The 20,996-nt window shown below is 51.2% G+C and overlaps 1 protein-coding gene across 1 annotated transcript in view; it reads left to right on the top strand.

The window, feature by feature from the left end:
• LOC139235053 (poly(ADP-ribose) glycohydrolase-like) overlaps window positions 1-20,996 on the top strand; it is a 204,819-nt gene that overhangs the window by 125,175 nt on the left and 58,648 nt on the right. The gene's annotated exons all lie outside the window — the stretch shown is intronic.

Genomic DNA, 20,996 nt, shown 5'->3' with positions numbered 1-20,996 from the left:
CCCGCTCACCCATCACCCCCTATGCTCACTGCCCCGTGTCCTAACTCGCACCGGGTCCCGCTCACCCATCACCCCCTGTGCTCACTGCCCCATGTCCTAACTCGCACCCAGTCCCACTCACCCATCACCCCCTGTGCTCACTGCCCCATGTCCTAACTCGCACCCAGTCCCACTCACCCATCACCCTCAGTGCTCACTGCCCCATGTCCTAACTCGCACCCAGTCCCACTCACCCATCACCCTCTGTGCTCACTGCCCCGTGTCCTAACTCGCACCGGGTCCCGCTCACCCATCACCCCCTGTGCTCACTGACCCGTGTCCTAACTCGCACCGGGTCCCGCTCACCCATCACCCTCTGTGCTCACTGACCATTGGCCCCGAGTCTGGCAACGTCTTGATTTTAAAATTTGCATCCTTGTTTTCATGTCCCTCCAGTCCTCACCCCTCCCTATCTCTGTAATCTGCTCCAGCCTTAGATCTCCGAGATCTCTGCGCTCCTCCAATTAAAGCCGCTTGAACATCCCCGATTTTAATCACCCCACCATTGCCTGGGCCCTAAGCTCTCGAATTCCCTCGTTAAACCTCTCTGCCTCTCTACCTCTCTCTCCTTTTTAGACGCTCCTTTAAATCCAACTTATCTGCCCTAATATCTCCTTATGTGGCTCAGTGTCAAATTTTGTTTGATAACGTTCCTGTGAAGCGCCTTGGGATGTTTTATTACTTTGAAGGTGCTATATAAATGCAAGTTGTTGTTGCTGTTGTTGTATCGAATGTGTGCTGTACCTGCTCTGGGCGTGTTTGATGGGACAGTGTAGAGGGAGCTTTACTCTGTATCTAACCCGTGCTGTACCTGCCCTGGGAGTGTCTGCTGGGACAATGCAGAGAATCTAACTGTGATGTACTGGAGTGTTTGATGCCCACACTGAAATGTCTGAAATGGAAAAGTGTTGCAGATTTAATGAGTATATCAGCTGACTGAATTGCTGTGTGTGGAACATAAAACAGAAGCACAGCAAGCTGTGGCTGAGGGAACTGAGGGAAGCAATGGTTGGATGCAGAGCACAGTGCCCTGGAGACATTTAAAGGTATAGCGATACTGATGGTCAGAATGGCAGAGGGGAAGATGCCCTGTGTGGGACGCAGCGGATGCGATGGGGCATGTGGTGAGCCTAGTCTGGGAGACAGTGCCATCCAGAGGAAGACACAGGTACTGTGGGCTGGATTTCCTCACCATTCTGCGCTGGACTTTTGGCCGCTGTTTTTTTTTTGGAGCAGACTAAAATCTGCAAGTTTCGCCAAAGTTTTTGCGCCGTCCTAAACTAAGTTTGGCCGATTTTTGATGTCACTGGGGGCGGAGCCTGCGGTCATCGCCATTTCTGGCCTAAAACAGCGCCGTGCACTGTTCCGAGAAACCTCACCTGCTCTTCAGAGAATCGGCGCAGGGAAAATGCCCGTGTTTTAGTGGAGCTGCAGACACGGCACGGCGGGGGGGGAGGGGGGCAATTGGCCCGGGACAGGAGCACCAGGGGGAGGTCCCACCCTGCGACCTATATCGGGCAATCCGCCCCCGAAAGGAACTGCGCGGCAGTGGGGCGCAGCGCTGTGCGGTGGGGGGGGGGGGGAGCAGGGAAGGGTGGCGGGGAGTGGGGAGCCTGGGAACGGTGAGGCGGGTGCAGGAGGCGGGGGCGGGGAGCTGGGGCAGGGAGCGGGGGAGGGGACGGGGTGCCGGGGGGGAGAGGTGGCACCCCCCGACACACAGGCACAATGCCGGGCTGTAAGATGGTGGCACGGACCACACGGTCTACAATTACCGCTGTGTATCTCCGCGAGCAGCCGACAGCCTGGCACGTGTCTGGGGCAGAAATGGATTGCACTAACGGGAGGCGCGGTCGAGCTGAATTCTCCCCCGGTGTTTGTGCAGCCCGTTTCCATGGACTGTGCGCAGATCCCTGGAGTGGGGCTGGAACCCACAACCCTCTGACTGAGAGGCGAGAGTGCTGCCCACTGAGCCACGGATAACATCGTATTCCAAATCCCAGATTCCAGCAACTGACTTGGCTTTCGTATGTTGGTGCTGTGTGCAAATATGTCTGGCTAGGATTGGTTTGCAAACCTATCTAATACACTCACCAAAGACGTGAGATTCCAAAATATCAGTGGACGTTTATTTAATATTTGAACGAGTCCCAGTTAGTGTCCTTTCCGCCCAGCCCACTCTCTCCTGAACACTGCCCATCCCTTCCTGCAGTGACAGTGCTGGCAGCAGACTGAGAGTGCAAGGCGAGTCACAGCTCAACCCAATCCACACGCGATCATTGGCTAGTGAGGTCTGATCCTTGCCCCCTGCCTCAATCTTGCGGGGGTAATTCAGGCCGATTGTAGCCCCACGTGTGTGTGTGTGTGAGCCTGTGTGTGTACAAAAACATGGGCCTTACGCTAAACATCCGTAAGACAAAGGTCCTCCACCAACCTGTCCTCACCGCACAGCACTGCCCCCACAGCACAGTCATCAAGATCCATGGTACAGCCCTGGACACCGTGGACCACTTCCCATATCTCGGGAGCCTCCTATCAACAAGAGCAGGCAGCGACGACGAGATCCAACACCGCCTCCAGTGCGCCAGTGCCCTTCGGTCACCTGAGGAAAAGAGTGTTTGAAGACCAGGCCCTCCAAACTGTCACCAAGCTCATGGTCTACAGGGCTATAGTAATACCTGCCCTCCTGTATAGCTCAGAGACATGGACCATGAACAGTAGACACCTCAAATTGCTGGAGAAATATCACCAACGATGTCTCCGCAAGATTCTGCAAATTCCCTAGGAGGACAGGTGTACCAACATCAGCGTCCTCACTCGGGCTAACATCCCCAGCATTGAAGCACTGACCACACTCGATCAGCTCTGTTGGACAGGCCACATAATCCGCATGCCAGACACGAGACCCCCAAAGCAAGTGCTCTACTCGGAGATCCTTCATGGCAAACGAGCCAAAGGTGGGCAGCGGAAACGCTGCAAGGACACCCTCAAAGCCTCCCTGATAAAGTGCGACATCCCCACTGACACCTGGGAGTCCCTGGCCCAAGACCGCCCTAAGTGGAGGAAGTGCATCTGGGAGGGTGCTGAGCACCTCGAGTCTCAACGCTGAGAGCATGCAGAAACCAAGCGCAGGCAGCGGAAAGAGCATGCGGCAAACCTGTCCCACCCACCCCTTCCCTCAACGACTAACTGTCCCACCTGTGACAGAGTCTATGGCTCTCGTATTGGACTGTTGAGCCACCAAAGAACTCACTTCAGGAGCGGAATCTTCCTCGATTCCGAGGGACTGCCTATGATGAGCCTGTGTGTGTGTGTGTGTGTGTGTGTGAACGTGTGTGTGAGTGTGTGTGTGCCTTCAAGAACGAGCTAGTCGGCCGCCTCAAAGACTCCCCCTGCGGGGTTAACGAACGTCTCATAACTCTCTGACTCACCCTATCCCGGAACCAGTGCGCCAGTCATCAGTGCTTACGCCCCAACACTCGATGCGACAGATGAGGCCAAAGTGGGTTTTTATTCCAACCTCAAAAAATCCCTGTCCTGTGTCACTGTGGACGAAAAACTGATCCTCCTCGGTGACTTCAACGCCAGAGTCGGTAAGGACACAGCTCTCTGGGGAGGTGTGATTGGCAGAGAGGGGGTAAGGAAAACCAACTCCAGCGGTACCCTACTCCTGACAAAATGTCTAGAACATGAACTCCTCATCACCAACACCCTGTTCCGCCAGAGGGACAAATACAAGACATCGTGGCAACACCCTCGCTCCAAACGCTGGCACCTGCTCGACTATGTCATCGTCCGAGCCAGGGATCGCAAGGATGTGCGCATCACCCGCGCCATGACAGGAGCTGACGACTGCTGGACAGACCACCACCGAATCCGATCCATCATCGACATCAACATAGCGCCAAGGCGGAGGGGGCAGCAGAAGCAGTGTCGCAAAAAAGTCAATGCCGGGGCACTCAAAGACCCAGCTAAGAGAAAGAGAGCCCTATACAGCCAGCGCCTCACAGCTAACCTGGCGTGCCTTGATGACCCCGAGACGCAGAATGCCCACAGCGCTTGGTCTGCCCTCCAGGCCTCTATAACCAGTGCCTGCAAAGGAACGCTCGGTCACTCAACCAGGAAACACCAGGACTGGTTTGATGAGAATGACCAGGAGATCCAAGAGCTAATAGATCGCAAGCGCAGGGCATTTCTGAGCCTTAAACAACAACCCAACTCAGGAGCAGCAAGGCAGCATTACAGACAGCTGAAGGCTGAGGTCCAACATAAAACCCGAGACCTAAAGAACAGGTGGTGGATGGAGAAAGCGCAGGAGATACAGCAGTTGGCCGACAGCCATGATGTGCGAGGATTCTTCATCGCAGTCAAGGCCACCTACGGGACAAACACCCAAGGCCCCACCCCACTGCTGATCAAGAACGGGAGACACTCATCAAGGACACAGAAGCAGTCAGGACACACTGGAAGGAGCACTTCAAAGATCTCCTCAATCGAGACTCTGCCTTTGACTCGAGTGTTCTCGATCCATCCCGCAGTATGCTACCCGCCACCACCTCAGTAAAACCCCAGCACTGTACAAGGTAGAAAAAGCCATAAGACAGCTTAAGAACAACAAGGCTATGGGAGCAGATGGAACCCCCGCTGAGGCCTGAAGTATGGCGGAGAGGCACTGATGGCGAGAATACACAACCTCATCTCTCTCATCTGGAGGGAGGAGAGCATGCCGGGAAATCTCAGAGATGCAGTGAGCATGACCATCTTTAAAAAAGGGGACAAGTCCGACTTCGGCAACTACAGAGGAATCTCCCTGTTACCAGCCACTGGGAAAGTCATTGCTAGAGGCCTCCTTAACCGTCTCCTCCCTGTGGCCGAGGAGCCCCTCCCGGAGTCACAGTGTGGATTTCGTCCCCTACGGGGCACATGATTTTTGCAGCGCGACAGCTACAGGAAAAATGCAGGGAGCAGCACCAGCCCTTATACATGGTCTTCTTTGACCTTACAAAGGCCTTTGACACTGTCAACCACGAGGATCTATGGAGCGTCCTCCTCCATTTCGGATGCCCTCAAAAGTTGGTCACCATCCTCCGCCTGCTCCACGACGACATGCAGGCCGTGATCCTTACCAACGGATCCATTACAGACCCAATCCACATCTGGACCGGGGTCAAACAGGGCTGTGTCATCGCCCCAACCCTCTTCTCAATCTTCCTCGCTGCCATGCTCCACCTCACAGTGAACAAGCTCCCCACTGGCGTGGAACTAAACTACAGAACCAGTGGGAACATGTTCAACCTGCATCGTCTCCAGGCCAGGTCCAACCTCTGTCGTTGAGCTACAGTACGCGGACGACGCCTGCGTCTGCGCACATTCTGAGGCTGAACTCCAGGTCATAGTCAACGTATTTACTGAGGCGTACGAAAGTATGGGCCTTACGCTAAACATCAGTAAGGCAAAGGTCCTCCACCAGCCTGTCCTCGCCGCACAGCACTGCCCCCCAGTCATCAAGATCCAGGGCCCGGCCTTGGACAACATGGACCACTTCCCATACCTCGGGAGCCTCTTATCAACAAGAGCAGACATTGACGATGAGATTCAACATTGCCTCCAGTGCACCAGTGCAGCCTTCAGCCGCCTGAGGAAAAGAGTGTTTGAAGACCAGGCCCTTAAATCTGCCACCAAGCTCATGGTCTAAAGGGCTGTAGTAATACCCGCTCTCCTGTATGGCTCAGAGACATGGACCATGTACAGTAGATGTTATATATGTAAACTTGTATTTATTCTATACAGTCACCAAAGGGCTCATCCCCTTGGAGTCCCAAGGTATCCCATAATCCCTTGGGAGCACAGGTATTTAACGAGGCCTCACAGGTTGGGGAGGCACTCTGGAGACCTGTAATAAAAGACTACGGTCACACTTTACTTTGAGCTCACAATGTTCAGTCTGACTCTTTCTCCATACATAACAACTGGCGACGAGATACAGATAGCGAACCCAAAGATGCAGAGAACAGTGAGCATCCTGGAGAAATTCTCGGAGGGAGATGATTGGGAAACTTTTGTGGAGCGACTCGACCAATACTTCATGGCCAACAAGGTAGATGGGGAAGAGAGCGCTGCCAAACGAAGGGCGATCCTCCTCACTGTCTGTGGGGCACCAACGTATGGCCTCATGAAGAATCTGCTCACTCCAGCGAAACCCACGGAGAAATTGCACAACGATTTGTGCACACTGGTCCGAGAGCATTTGAATCCGAAGGAAAGCGTTCTGATGGTGAGATACCGGTTCTACACCTACAAAAAGGTCTGAAGGCCAGGAAGTGGCGAGTTATGTCACCGAGCTAAGACGCCTTGCAGGACATTGCGAATTTGAAGGACATTTGGAGCACATGCTCAGAGACTTTTTCGTACTTGGCTTGGCCACGAAACCAGACTTCGCAAACTTTTGACTGTAGAGATCTCAACCTTGAGTAAGGCCATAGCGATAGCCCAGGCATTCATTGCCACTAGTGACAATACGAAGCAAATCTCTCAGCACACAAGTGCTGCTACAAGTACTGTGAACAAAGTGATGTTGTTTTCGAATTGTAACGTACAGGGCAGGTCACACATACCTGCAGCTGCACGTCCGCAGATGACTCAGAGTCCACCATCAAGGGTGATGAATACAAGGCCATTAACACCTTGTTGGCACTGCGGGGGTGATCATCGTATCCATTCATGCCGATTCAAAGAGTACGTTTGCAAGGGCCGTGGAACAATGGGACACCTCCAATGAGTTTGCAGGTGAGCTGCAAATCCTGTTAAACCTGCAAACCACCATGTTGCAGAGGAGGACAGATCCACGGAGGGTCACGACGAACCAGAGCCTCAGATAGAGGAGGCAGAGGTACATGGGGTGCACACATTCACCACGAATTATCCCCCGATAATGCTGAATGTTGAACTAAATGGGACACCTCCGGTGTCAATGGAGCTGGACACGGGCGCGAGCCAGTCCATCATGGGCAAAAAGACTTTCGAAAGGTTGTGGTGCAACAAGGCCTCAAGGCCAGTCTTAACTCCAGTTCACACGAAACTAAGAAGTTACACAAAAGCTACCGTAAAGGTCTCTTACGATGGAGCGGTGCACAAGCTACCACTCTGGGTGGTATCGGGCGATGGTCCCACATTGCTCGGCAGGAGCTGGCTGGAAAAGATACGCTGGAACTGGGATGACGTCTGTGCTCTAACGCCCGCTGACGACACTTCGTGTGCCCAGGTTTTAAACTAGGCATCGGGAAATTCCAAAGAGCAAAAGTGCAGATCCACCTAATTCCGGGGGCGCGACCCATCCATCACAAGGTGAGAGCAGTACCGTAAATGATGAGAGAAAGGGTAGAGATCGAGCTGGACCGGCTGCAAAGAGAGGGCATCATTTCACCGATCGAGTTCAATGAGTGGGCCAGTCCTATCGTCCCAGTCCTCAAGAGAGATGGCACCATCAGAATCTGTGGCGATTACAAAGTAACTATCAATCGTTTCTCCCTGCAGGACCAATACCCACTACCAAAAACCGACGATCTCTTTGCAACGCTGGCGGGAGGAAAGACGATCACGAAGTTGGATCTGACTTCAGCCTACATGACGCAGGAACTGGAGGAATCATCGAAGGCCCTCACCTGCATCACACGCTTAAAGGTCTTTTTATGTAATACAGGTGCCCGTTTGGAATCCGATCAGCAGCGGCAATATTCCAGAGAAACATGGAAAGTTTACTGAAATCGGTCCCTCACACCGTGGTCTTCCACACGACATCTTGGTCACAGGTCGGAACACAATCAAGCATCTGCAGAACCTGGAGGAGGTTCTTCGTCGACTCAACCACATGGGGCTCAGGTTAAAATGCTTGAAGTGCATTTTCCTGGCGCCTGAAGTGGAGTTTTTGGGAAGGAGGATTGCGGCAGACAGCATCAGGCCCAACAACGTGAAGACGGAGTCAATCGAGTACGCACCGAGGTCACAGAACGTGACGGAGCTGCGGTCGTTTTTGGGACTCCTGAACTACTTTGGTAACTTCTTACCGGGTCTCAGCACACTTTTAGAACCACTACCTGTCTTACTACGAAAAGGGAGCGAATGGGTTTGGGGCAAAAGCCAAGAAAATGCCTTTGTAAAAGCGAGAAAATTGTTATGCTCAAACAAATTGCTTGTGTTATATGATCCATGTAAGTGTTTGGTACAAGTATGTGATGCATCGTCATACGGCGTTTGGTGTGTATTGCAACAAGCTAATGATTTCGGGAAACTGCAACCGGTTGCTTATGCATCCAGGAGTCTAAGGCTGAGAGAGCCTACATGATGATTGAGAAAGAAACGTTAGCGTGTGATTATGGGGTAAAGAAAATGCATCAATACCTGTTTGGGCTAAAATTCGAATTGGAAACTGACCATAAGCCACTTATATCCCTGTTTTTCCGAGAGTAAAGGGATAAATACTAACGCATTGTCCCGCATCCAGAGATGGGCGCTCACGTTGTCCGTATACAACTACGCCATCCGCCACAGGCCAGGCACAGAAAACTGCGCCGATGCTCTCAGTAGGCTGCCATTGCCCACCACGGGGGTGGAAATGGCGCAGCCCACAGATCTAGCCATGGTTATGGAAGTATTTGAGAGTGAGCAATCACCCGTCACTGCCCGGCAGATCAAAACCTGGACAAACCAGGGCCCCTTATTATCTCTAGTCAAAAGCTGTGTGCTTCACGGGAGCTGGGGCCCCAGCTGTTTACACTGTACATTAATGATTTAGACGAGGGGATTAAATGTAGTATCTCCAAATTTGCGGATGACACTAAGTTGGGTGGCAGTGTGAGCTGCGAGGAGGATGCTATGAGGCTGCAGAGCGACTTGGATAGGTTAGGTGAGTGGGCAAATGCATGGCAGATGAAGTATAATGTGGATAAATGTGAGGTTATCCACTTTGGTGGTAAAAACAGAGAGACAGACTATTATCTGAATGGTGACAGATTAGGAAAAGGGGAGGTGCAAAGAGACCTGGGTGTCATGGTACATCAGTCATTGAAGGTTGGCATGCAGGTACAGCAGGCGGTTAAGAAAGCAAATGGCATGATGGCCTTCATAGCGAGGGGATTTGAGTACAGGGGCAGGGAGATGTTGCTACAATTGTACAGGGTCTTGGTGAGGCCACACCTGGAGTATTGTGTACAGTTTTGGTCTCCTAACCTGAGGAAGGACATTCTTGCTATTGAGGGAGTGCAGCGAAGGTTCACCAGACTGATTCCCGGGATGGCGGGACTGACTGGATCAACTGGGCTTGTATTCACTGGAGTTCAGAAGAATGAGAGGGGACCTCATAGAAACGTTTAAAATTCTGACGGGGTTAGACAGGTTAGATGCAGGAAGAATGTTCCCAATGTTGGGGAAGTCCAGAACCAGGGGACACAGTCTAAGGATAAGGGGGAAGCCATTTAGGACCGAGATGAGGAGGAATTTCTTCACCCAGAGAGTGGTGAACCTGTGGAATTCTCTACCACAGAAAGTTGTTGAGGCCAATTCACTAAATATATTCAAAAAGGAGTTAGATGAAGTCCTTACTACTAGGGGAATCAAGGGGTATGGTGAGAAAGCAGGAATGGGGTACTGAAGTTGCATGTTCAGCCATGAACTCATTGAATAGCGGTGCAGGCTAGAAGGGCCGAATGGCCTACTCCTGCACCTATTTTCTATGTTTCTATGGTCCAGTGTCCCAGTGGAAATGCAGGAAGAGAGAAAACTGTTCCAGCGGCGCAAAGATGAAATGTCTATACAAACAAACTGCCTTCTGTGGGGCAATCAAGTAGTGGTCCCCAAGAAGGGCAAAGACACCTTTATCAATGACCTCCACATTACCCACCCAGGCATCGTAATGATGCAAGCAATAGCCAGATCCCACATGTGGTGGCCCGATATCGATGCGGACTTAGAGTCCTGTGTTCACAGATGTAATACATGCTCGCAGTTAAACAATGTACCCAGGGAGGCACTGCTAAGTTTATGGTCTTGGCCCTCCAAACCATGGTCTAGGGTATATGTCGACTATGCAGGCTCGTTCTTGGGTAAAATGTTCCTCGTGGTTGTAGACCCGTACTCCAAGTGGATTGAATGTGAGATAATGTCAGCTAGCACATCCGCGCCACTACTGGAAGCCCCCGGGCCGTGTTTGCCACTCACGGCTTACCCGATGTCCTGGTGAGCGACAACGGCCATGTTTTACCAGTGCTGAGTTCAAAGAATTCATGACCCGTAGCATAGAAACATCGAAAATAGGTGCCTTCGAGCCTGCACCACCATTCGATAAGATCATGGCTGATCATTCCCTTAGCATCCCTTTCCTGTTTTCTCTCCAATCCCCTTGATCCCTTTAGCCGTAAGGGCCATATCTAACTCCCTCTTAAATATATCCAATGAACTGGCATCAACAACTCTCTGCGGCAGGGAATTCCACAGGTTAACAACTCTCTGAGTGAAGAAGTTTCTTCTCATCTCAGTCCTAAATGGCCTACCTCTTATCCTAAGACTGTGTCCCCTGGTTCTGGACTTCCCCAACATCGGAAACAATCTACCCATATCTAACCTGTCCCGTCCCGTCAGAATGTTGTATGTTTCTATGAGATCCCCTCTCATCCTTCTAAACTCCAATGTATAAAGGCCCAGTTGATCCAGTCTCTCCTCATATGTTAGTCCGGCCATCCCGGGAATCAGTCTGGTGAACCTTCATTGCACTCCCTCAATAGCAAGAACGTCCTTCCTCAGTTTAGGAGACCAAAATTGAACACAATATTCCAGGTGAGGCCTCACCAAGGCCCTGTACAACTGCAGTAAGACCTCCCTGCTCCTATACTCAAATCCCCTAGCTATGAAGGCCAACATATCATTTGCCTTCTTTACCGCCTGCTGTACCTGTATACCAACTTTTAATGACTGATGAACCATGATACCCAGGTCTCGTTGCACCTCTCCTTTTCCTAATCTGCCACTATTCAGATAATATTCTGTCTTCGCGTTTTTGCCCCCAAAGTGGATAACCTCACATTTATCCACATTATACTGCATCTGCCATGCATTTGCCCACTCACCTCACCTGTCGAAGTCACCTTGCATCCTCTTAGCATCCTCCTCACAGCTCACACCGCCACTCAGCTTAGTGTCATCTGAAAACTTAGAGATATTACACTCAATTCCTTTATCCAAATCATTGATGTATATTGTAAATAGCTGGAGTCCCAGCACTGAGCCCTACAGCACTCCACTAGTTACTGCCTGCCATTCTGAAAAGGACCCGTTTATCTCGACTCTCTGTTTCCTGTCTGCCAACCAGTTCTCTATCTACGTCAGTATATTACCCCCAATACAATGAGCTTTAATTTTGCACACCAGTCTCGTGTGGGACCTTGTCAAAAGCCTTTTGAAAGTCCAAATACACCACATCCACTGGTTCTCCCTTGTCCACTCTACTAGTTACATCCTCAAAAAATTCCAGAAGATTTGTCAAGCATGACTTCCCTTTCATAAATCCATGCTGACTTGGACCGATCCTGTCACTGCTTTCCAAATCTGCTGCTATTTCATCCTTAATAATTGATTCCACTGATGTCGGGCTAACCGGTCCACAATTACCCGCTTTCTCTCTCCCTTCCTTTTTAAAAAGTGGTGTTACATTACCTACCCTCCAGTTCATAGGAACTAATCCCGAGTCGATAGACTGTTGGAAAATGATCACCAATGCATCCACTATTTCTAGGGCCACTTCCTTAAGCACTCTGGGATGCAGACTATCAGGCCCTGGGGATTTATCGGCCTTGAATCTCATCAATTTCCCTACAAATTTCCGGCCTAATTAGGACATCCTTCAGTTCCTCCTTCTCACTAGACCCTCAGTCCCCTCGTACTTTCAGAAGTTTATTTGTGTCTTCCTTTGTGAAGACAGAACCAAAGTATTTGTTCAATTGGTCTGCCATTTCTTTGTTCCCCGTTATAAATTCACCTGAATCCGACTGCAACGGGATCAAATATGTCACATCTGCCCCGTTTAAACCAACATCCAATGGTTAGGCAGAGAGAGCAGTGCAAACCATCAAGCAAGGCTTGAAGAGGGTAATTGAAGGCTCACTGCAGACTCGCCTATCCCGAGTCCTGCTTAGCTACTGCTCACTGGGATCCCATCTGCTGAACTGCTCATGAGCACTTAAGACAAGGCTCTTGTTAGTTCACCCTGATCTACATGAACAAGTAGAGAGTAGGTGGCTTCAACAAAGTGCATACCATGATAGCGCAAATGTGTCACACGAGATTGAAATCAATGATCCTGTATTTGTATTGAATTATGGACAAGGACCCAAGTGGCTTCCCGGCACTGTCGTGGCCAAAGAGAGGAGCAGGGTGTTTCGGGTCAAACTTTCAAATGGACTCATTCACCGGAAACACTTGGACCAAATCAAACTCAGATTCACGGACTATCATAAGCGACCCACCTTGGACACTACATTTTTTGATCCCCCAACATACACACCACTGGCAACCGGCACCACGGTTGGCCATGAAGCAGAACCCATCATCAGCAGCAGTCCAGCAGGGCCCAACACACCAGGCAGCCCAGCAAGGCCAGCTGCACAGCAGCTCAGCGAGGGCCCAACAAATGATTCAACAACACCAGCTTTCACACCGAGACGATCAACCAGAGCAAGAAGGGCCCCAGATCGACTCACATTGTAAATAGTTACACTATTGACTTTGGGGGTGGTGGAGTGGGGGCGGGGATGGGGGCATTGTTATATATGTAAACTTGTATTTACTCTGTACAGCCACCAGAGGGCTCATTCCCTGGAGTCCCAAGGGATCCCATAATCCCTTGAGAGCACAGGTATTTAAGGAGGCCTCACAGATTGAAGAGGCACTCTGGAGACCTCCAAGTAAAGACTAAGGTCACACTTTACATTGAGCTCACAGTGTTCAGTTTGACTCTTTTTCCATACGCAACAGCAGACCTCAAGTCGCTGGAGAAATACCACCAACGGTGTCTCCGCAAGATCCTACAAATCCCGAGAGGACAGATGCACCAACATCCCCAGTATTGAAGCACTGACCACACTTGATCAGCTCCGCTGGGCAGGCCACATTGTTCGCATGCTAGACACGAAACTCCTAAAGCAAGCGCTCTACTCAGAACTCCTTCATGGCAAATGAGCCAAAGGTGAGCAGCGGAAATGTTACAAGGACACCCTGAAAGCCTCCCTGATAAAGTGCAACATCCCCACTGACACCTGGGAGTCCCTGTCAAAGACCGCCCTAACTGGAGGAAGTGCATCCGGGAGGGCGCTGAGCACCTCGAGTCTCAACGGCGAGAGCATGCAGAAAGCAAGCGCAGGCAGCGGAAAGAGCGTGCGGCAAACCAGTCCCACCCACTCTTACCCTCAAGGACTATCTGTCCCACCTGTGACAGGGACTATGGTTCTCATATTGGACTGTTCAGCCATCTAAGGACTCAGTTTTCGAGTGAAAGCAAATCTCCCTCAATTCCGAAGGACTGTGTATGATGATGTGTGAGCCTATGTGTGTGTGAGAGCCTGTGTGTGTTTGTATCTGGGAGCCTGAGTGTGAGAGAGAGAGTCTGTGTGTGAGTGTATCTGGGAGCCTGTGTGTGTGTATCTGGGAGCCTGTGTATTTGAGAGCCAGTGTGTGTATCGGGAGCCTGTGTGTGTGGTGTGTGTATCTGGGAGCGTGTGTGTGCGTGCGTGTGTGTATCTGGCAGCCTGTGTGTGTGTGTTTGAGTGTATCTGGGAGCCTGTGTGTGAGAGCCGGGAGCAGACAGGAAGAGGTTCACAGTCACAGCAGAGTTTCAGTTTCACAATGAGTACAGGAACGAATGGCAGTGTGTGATTGGAGCCTCCCGTCGGGTCATATGACACTCAGGAGGGTTGTGAGTGTGGAGAGGCAGAGAGGGAGGTAAGTGTGTGAATTATTGCTCTATAGCAGGGATTGGCTTGCCTTCCATATGTCGATTTTGTGGTAGATTAATCTGTCTGAGATTGGCTTACAATACCAGCTAAATCTTAAAAACTTGAACTTGAGGAACTTTAATGCTGAGAGGCAATGTTACTGGCTTCCCATTGCAGCGCACAGGTAGCAGGCTGCTGCAGACAGATACTTTGTGGAGCCCAAGTATTTATTCACACTACCCCATTGCTTTGGTGTAAATGTTGAGTGTTTAATGCTGATCTAAGTGCAGTAATGACCGGGCTCTGGTTATAACCTTCAACACTTCCCCTCAACCAAATGACACAGAGCCCAGGTCCTCTCCAACACACTCCACATCAAAGCTCCCTCACAGGAACTGCTCACTTGTTCCTGGTTTGATAATCCGAAAGTTACAGAAGGTTATTGCACACCGGTTTCTGCTTTGTCTGTTCCGCCGGTTTATAAAATGAACATAGTTGTCTCCTTGCCATCTACAACTTGTTTGTCAGGATTGCAGAAAGTTAGTTATCAAATGAACTGTGCGTCTTTGTTTTCGAATAGCTAGAAATAGGGAGTGGCTATTTTATCACTTTCGCACCGATCTCTGCCAACCAATAAATTGCAGCGTTGCAAGGCAGTAATGTGTTCAGGGGCGTTGGCTGTGAAAATTAGGATTGCAGAATGCTACAGGAAAAAATGCCCCATCTCTCCCTCTGGTTCTTTTACCAATCACCTTAAACCTGTGTCTTCTGGTTACTGAGCCTCAAACATAGAAAATAGGTGCAGGAGTCGGCCATTTGGCCTTTCGAGCCTGCACCACCATTCAATAAGATCATGGCCGATCATTCCCTCAGTACCCATTTCCTGATTTCTCTCCATGGCCCTTGATCCCCTTAGCCGTAAGAACATAATAAGAACATAAGAATTAGGAACAGGAGTAGGCCATCTAGCCCCTTGAGCCTGCTCCGCCATTCAATAAGATCATGGCTGATCTGGCCGTGGACTCGGCTCCACTTACCCGCCCGCTCCCCGTAACCCTTAATTCCCTTATTGGTTAAAAATCTATCCATCTGTGATTTGAATACATTCAATGAGCTAGCCTCAACTGCTTCCTTGGGCAGAGAATTCCACAGATTCACAATCCTCTGGGAGAAGAAATTTCTTCTTAACTCGGTTTTAAATTGTCTCCCCCGTATTTTGAGGCTGTGCCCCCTAGTTCTAGTCTCCCTGACCAGTGGAAACAACCTCTCTGCCTCTATCTTGTCTATCCCTTTCATTATTTTAAATGATTCTATAAGATCACCCTCATCCTTCTGAACTCCAACGAGTAAAGACCCAGTCTACTCAATCTATCATCATAAGGTAACCCCTCATCTCCGGAATCAGCCTAGTGAGTCATCTCTGCACACCCTCCAAAGAAAGTATATCCTTCCTTAAGTAAGGTGACCAAAACTGCATGCAGTACTCCAGGTGCGGCCTCACCAATACCATGTACAGTTGCAGCAAGACCTCATTCGCTTTCCTGATTACCTGCTGCACCTGCAAACTAACCTTTTGGGATTCATTGCATAGATTTTTCCAAAAAGAGTTTCATGCACAAGGAGCGCTTCACAACTAGAGCCGCCTCGGGGAAATCCCCTCCGTGCCTTTCAGTTCCGCGCGGAGGGGTTTCCTGTACGGGCTGCTCCTGCACACCCTCAACTTTGCCATCCTCGCCGGCCGTCCGGACACGCCATGGCGTACCATCTTGCCGTCCGGAGGAGGCGGGGGTCTCCGATGGAGGGCACTCTACGCAGGGGTCCTTCCACTATTCATCGGGGACTTGGCCTGGAGGGTGGTGCACGGAGCAGTGCCGTGCAACAAATGTTTAAGCCGGTTCACGGACTCCCAGGCCGCCTGCAATTTCTGCGGTCTGGAGGAGTCCGTGTTCCATGTTTTTATTGAGTGTACGAGGTTGCAGCCCCTGTTCCATTATTTGAAGGGGCTGCTCCTGAAATTCTGGCTGCACTTCAGTCCCACACTCCTGATCTTTGGGCACCCTGAGCGGAGGGGAGCGGGTAGGTCCGAGGGCCTCCTCGTAGGACTGCTCCTGGGCACGGCCAAGGGTGCCATCAGCCGGTCCAGGCAGCGGGCGGTCGAGGGGGTCGTTCAACCTGACTGCCTGCCTCTCTTCCGCTCTTACATCCGGTCCAGGGTGTCCTTGGAGATGGAGCACGCGGTGTCCACCGGTACGCTCGCGGCCTTCCGCGAGAGGTGGGCACCGGAGGGACTGGAGTGCATCATCACGCCCGGCAACCAAATTTTAATTTGATTTTACGTTTTAAAGTTTAATTTGTTTTAATTGCCGGTGCTTTTAGTGTCCCCCTCTCCTTTTATAGGGGGCACTGGAAAAAGGAAAAATTTGATTTTAGTGCCCCAAAAAAAAAAAAAACACAAAAAAAATAAATAAAAAAGGGGCCTTGTAAATGTCTTGTGTGTGTCATCCAGGTCGGGTGGCACGGATACATGTTTTATGTTTTTGCAGTTTAACTCAAAAGAGTTTCATTGCATAGATTTTTCCAAAAAGAGTTTCATGCACAAGGAGCGCCTCACAACTAGAGCCGCCTCGGGGAAATCCCCTCCGTGCCTTTCAGTTCCGCGCGGAGGGGTTTCCTGTACGGGCTGCTCCTGCACACCCTCAACTTTGCCATCCTCGCCGGCCGTCCGGACACGCCATGGCGTACCATCTTGCCGTCCGGAGAGGGCGGGGGTCCCCGATGGAGGGCACTCTACGCAGGGGTCCTTCCACTATTCATCGGGGACTTGGCCTGGAGGGTGGTGCACGGAGCAGTGCCGTGCAACAAATGTTTAAGCCGGTTCACGGACTCCCAGGCCGCCTGCAATTTCTGCGGTCTGGAGGAGTCCGTGTTCCATGTTTTTATTGAGTGCACAAGGTTGCAGCCCCTGTTCCACTATTTGAAGGGGCTGCTCCTGAAATTCTGGCTGCACTTCAGTCCCACTCTCCTGATCTTTGGGCACCCTGTGCGGAGGGGAGCGGGTAGGTCCGAAGGCCTCCTCGTAGGACTGCTCCTGGGCACGGCCAAGGGTGCCAGGCAGCGGGCGGTCGAGGGGGTCGTTCAACCTGACTGCCTGCCTCTCTTCCGCTCTTACATCCGGTCCAGGGTGTCCTTGGAGATGGAGCACGCGGTGTCCACCGGTACGCTCGCGGCCTTCCGCGAGAGGTGGGCACCGGAGGGACTGGAGTGCATCATCACGCCCGGCAAACAAATTTTAATTTGATTTTACGTTTTAAAGTTTAATTTGTTTTCATTGCTGGTGCTTTTAGTGTCCCCCTCCCCTTTTATAGGGGCACTGGAAAAATTTGATTTTAGCGCCCCAAAAAAAAAACCAAAAAAAAAGGAAAAAAAAAAAGGGGCCTTGAAAATGTCTGCTGTGTCACCCAGGCGGGTGGCATGGTTTTAATGTTTATGGTTATTTTCAGGTAAACTCAAAAGAGTTTCATTGCATAGATTTTTCCAAAAAGAGTTTCATGCACAAGGAGCGCCTCACAACTTGAGCCGCCTCGGGGAAATCCCCTCCGTGCCTTTCAGTTCCGCGCGGAGGGGTTTCTTGTACGGGCTGCTCCTGCACACTCTCAACTTTGCCATCCTCGCCTGCCGTCCGGACACGCCATGGCGTACCATCTTGCCGTCCGGAGGAGGCGGGGGTCCCCGATGGAGGGCACTCTACGCAGGGGTCCTCCCACTATTCGTCGGGGACTTGGCCTGGAGGGTGGTGCACAGAGCAGTGCCGTGCAACAAATTTTTAAGCCGGTTCACGGACTCCCAGGCCGCCTGCAATTTCTGCGGTCTGGAGGAGTCCGTGTTCCATGTTTTTATTGAGTGCACGAGGTTGCAGCCCCTGTTCCATTATTTGAAGGGGCTGCTCCTGAAATTCTGGCTGCACTTCAGTCCCACTCTCCTGATCTTTGGGCACCCTGTGCGGAGGGGAGCGGGTAGGTCCGAAGGCCTCCGCGTAGGACTGCTCCTGGGCACGGCCAAGGGTGCCATCAGCCGGTCCAGGCAGTGGGCGGTCGAGGGGGTCATTCAACCTGACTGCCTGCCTCTCTTCCGCTCTTACATCCGGTCCAGGGTGTCCTTGGAGATGGAGCACGCGGTGTTCACCGGTACGCTCGCGGCCTTCCGCGAGAGGTGGGCACCGGAGGGACTGGAGTGCATCATCACGCCCGGCAACCAAATTTTAATTTGATTTTACGTTTTTAAGTTTAATTTGTTTTAATTGCCGGTGCTTTTAGTGTCCCCCTTCCCTTTTATAGGGGGCACTGGGGAAAATTGTGATTTTAGTGCCCAAAAAAAAAAACCAAAAAAAGAAAAACACAAAAAAAAAACAAAAAAAAAGGGGGGAAAAAAAAAAGGGCCTTGTAAATGTCTGGAGTGTCACCCAGGTCGGGTGGCACCGTTTAATGTTTTTTTTGTTTTGCAGATGAACTCCAAAAAGAGTTTCATTGCATAGATTTTTCCAAAAAGAGTTTCATGCACAAGGAGCGCCTCACAACTTGAGCCGCCTCGGGGAAATCCCCTCCGTGCCTTTCAGTTCCGTGCGGAGGGGTTTCTTGTACGGGCTGCTCCTGCACACTCTCAACTTTGCCATCCTCGCCTGCCGTCCGGACACGCCATGGCGTACCATCTTGCCGTCCGGAGGAGGCGGGGGTCCCCGATGGAGGGCACTCTACGCAGGGGTCCTCCCACTATTCATCGGGGACTTGGCCTGGAGGGTGGTGCACGGAGCAGTGCCGTGCAACAAATTTTTAAGCCGGTTCACAGACTCCCAGGCCGCCTGCAATTTCTGCGGTCTGGAGGAGTCCGTGTTCCATGTTTTTATTGAGTGCACGAGGTTGCAGCCCCTGTTCCATTATTTGAAGGGGCTGCTCCTGAAATTCTGGCTGCACTTCAGTCCCACTCTCCTGATCTTTGGGCACCCTGTGCAGAGGGGAGCGGGTAGGTCCGAAGGCCTCCTCGTAGGACTGCTCCTGGGCACGGCCAAGGGTGCCATCAGCCGGTCCAGGCAGCGGGCGGTCGAGGGGGTCGTTCAACCTGACTGCCTGCCTCTCTTCCGCTCTTACATCCGGTCCAGGGTGTCCTTGGAGATGGAGCACGCGGTGTCCACCGGTACGCTCGCGGCCTTCCGCGAGAGGTGGGCACCGGAGGGACTGGAGTGCATCATCACGCCCGGCAACCAAACTTTAATTTGATTTTACGTTTTAAAATTTAATTTGTTTTAATTGCCGGTGCTTTTAGTGTCCCCTTCCCTTTTATAGGGGGCACTGGGGAAAAAAGGTGATTTTAGTGCCCAAAAAAAAACCAAAAAAAAGAAAAACACAAAAAAAAAAGGAAAAAAAAAAGGGCCTTGTAAATGTCTGGTGTGTCATCCAGGTCGGGTGGCACGGTTTAATGTTTTATGTTTTATAGGTAGACTCCAAAAAAGAGTTTCATGCACAAGGACCCCCAGGTCCCTCTGCACCGCAGCATGTTGTAATTTCTCCCCATTCAAATAATATTCCCTTTTACTGTTTTTTTTTTCCCAGGGTGGATGACCTCACACTTTCTGATATTGTATTCCATCTGCCAAACCTTAGCCCATTTGCTTAACCTATCTAAATCTCTTTGCAGCCTCTCTGTGTCCTCTACACAACCCGCTTTCCCACTAATCTTTGTGTCATCTGCAAATTTTGTTACACTACACTCTGCCCCCTCTTCCAGGTCATCTATGTATATTGTAAACAGTTGTGGTCCCAGCACCGATCCACTGGGAACATTCTCCTTCTCTACTCTATCAAATTTTCTCTGCTCTAAGAAGAACAACCCCAGCTTCTCCGGTCTCCACGTGACAACTACTTGCATTTATATAGCACCTTTTAAAAGTAGTAAAACGTCCAAAGGCACTTCGTAGAAGCGATTATCGAACGAAATTTGACACCGAGCCACATAAGGAAATATTAGGGCAGGTGACCAAAAACTTGGTCAGAGATAGGTTTTAAGCAGTGCCTAAAAGGAGGAAAGTGAGCTAGAGAGGTGGAGAGGTTTAGGGAGGGAGTTCCAGAGCTGGGGCCCAGGCAACTGAAGGCACATCAACCTTATAATCAGGGATGCTTAGGAGGGCAGACTTGGAGGAGCTGCAAGATCTCCGAGGGGCGGTGTGGTTGGAGGATATTACAGAGATCGGGAGAGGCGAGGCCATGGAGGGATTTGAAAACAAGGATGAGAATTTTGAAATCGAGGCATTGCTTAACTGGAAGCCAATGTAGATCAGCGAGCACAGAGGGTGATGGGTGAGTGGGACTCGGTGCGAGTTAGAACAGGGGGGTGATGGGTGAGTGGGACTCGGTGCGAGTTAGAACAGCGGGGTGATGGGTGAGTGGGACTCGGTGCGAGTTAGGACACGGGGCAGTGAGCACAGCGGGTAATGGGTGAGTGGGACTCGATGCGAGTTAGGACACGGGGCAGTGAGCAGGCAGGCAACCAGCTCCCAGAAGGACGCTCACCCATTGCAATATTATAATCAGGCTGGCGCGCCACACATTCAGCCAGCGTTCTAAATTTCACAATGGCTGGTCGGGTTTTGCAGGCCTCGTGAAACACGGCAGCGAACGTAAGGCGGGAACTGCTGGACCCAGGAGGTAAGCACCTTTCCATTTCCCACCTGGATCCAGAGTCCCATCGAAACCACGCGCTGCAATCGGAGAACCCACACACAGCCTTCCATCTACACCCCCCGCCCCAGCCAGAGCTCCAATCTGCCCCGTCGACCCGCTCTCACCGCCCCGCGATGCCCTGTCGCTGCCGGCCCCCCTCTTGCCGCCCCGAACTGGCCTCCCGATTAAAATTCAGGCCTGTCCCTGTATTAATAAAGCTATGGATCCCATATGATTTTTTTTTTAGCAGCCTTCTCAACTTGACCTGCCACCA

The sequence above is a fragment of the Pristiophorus japonicus genome, chromosome 22 (genome assembly GCF_044704955.1).
Source record: "Pristiophorus japonicus isolate sPriJap1 chromosome 22, sPriJap1.hap1, whole genome shotgun sequence".
NCBI lineage: Eukaryota > Metazoa > Chordata > Chondrichthyes > Pristiophoridae > Pristiophorus > Pristiophorus japonicus.
Note: the sequence above shows the minus strand (reverse complement) of the source record. Positions and strands in the feature narration are given on the sequence as shown.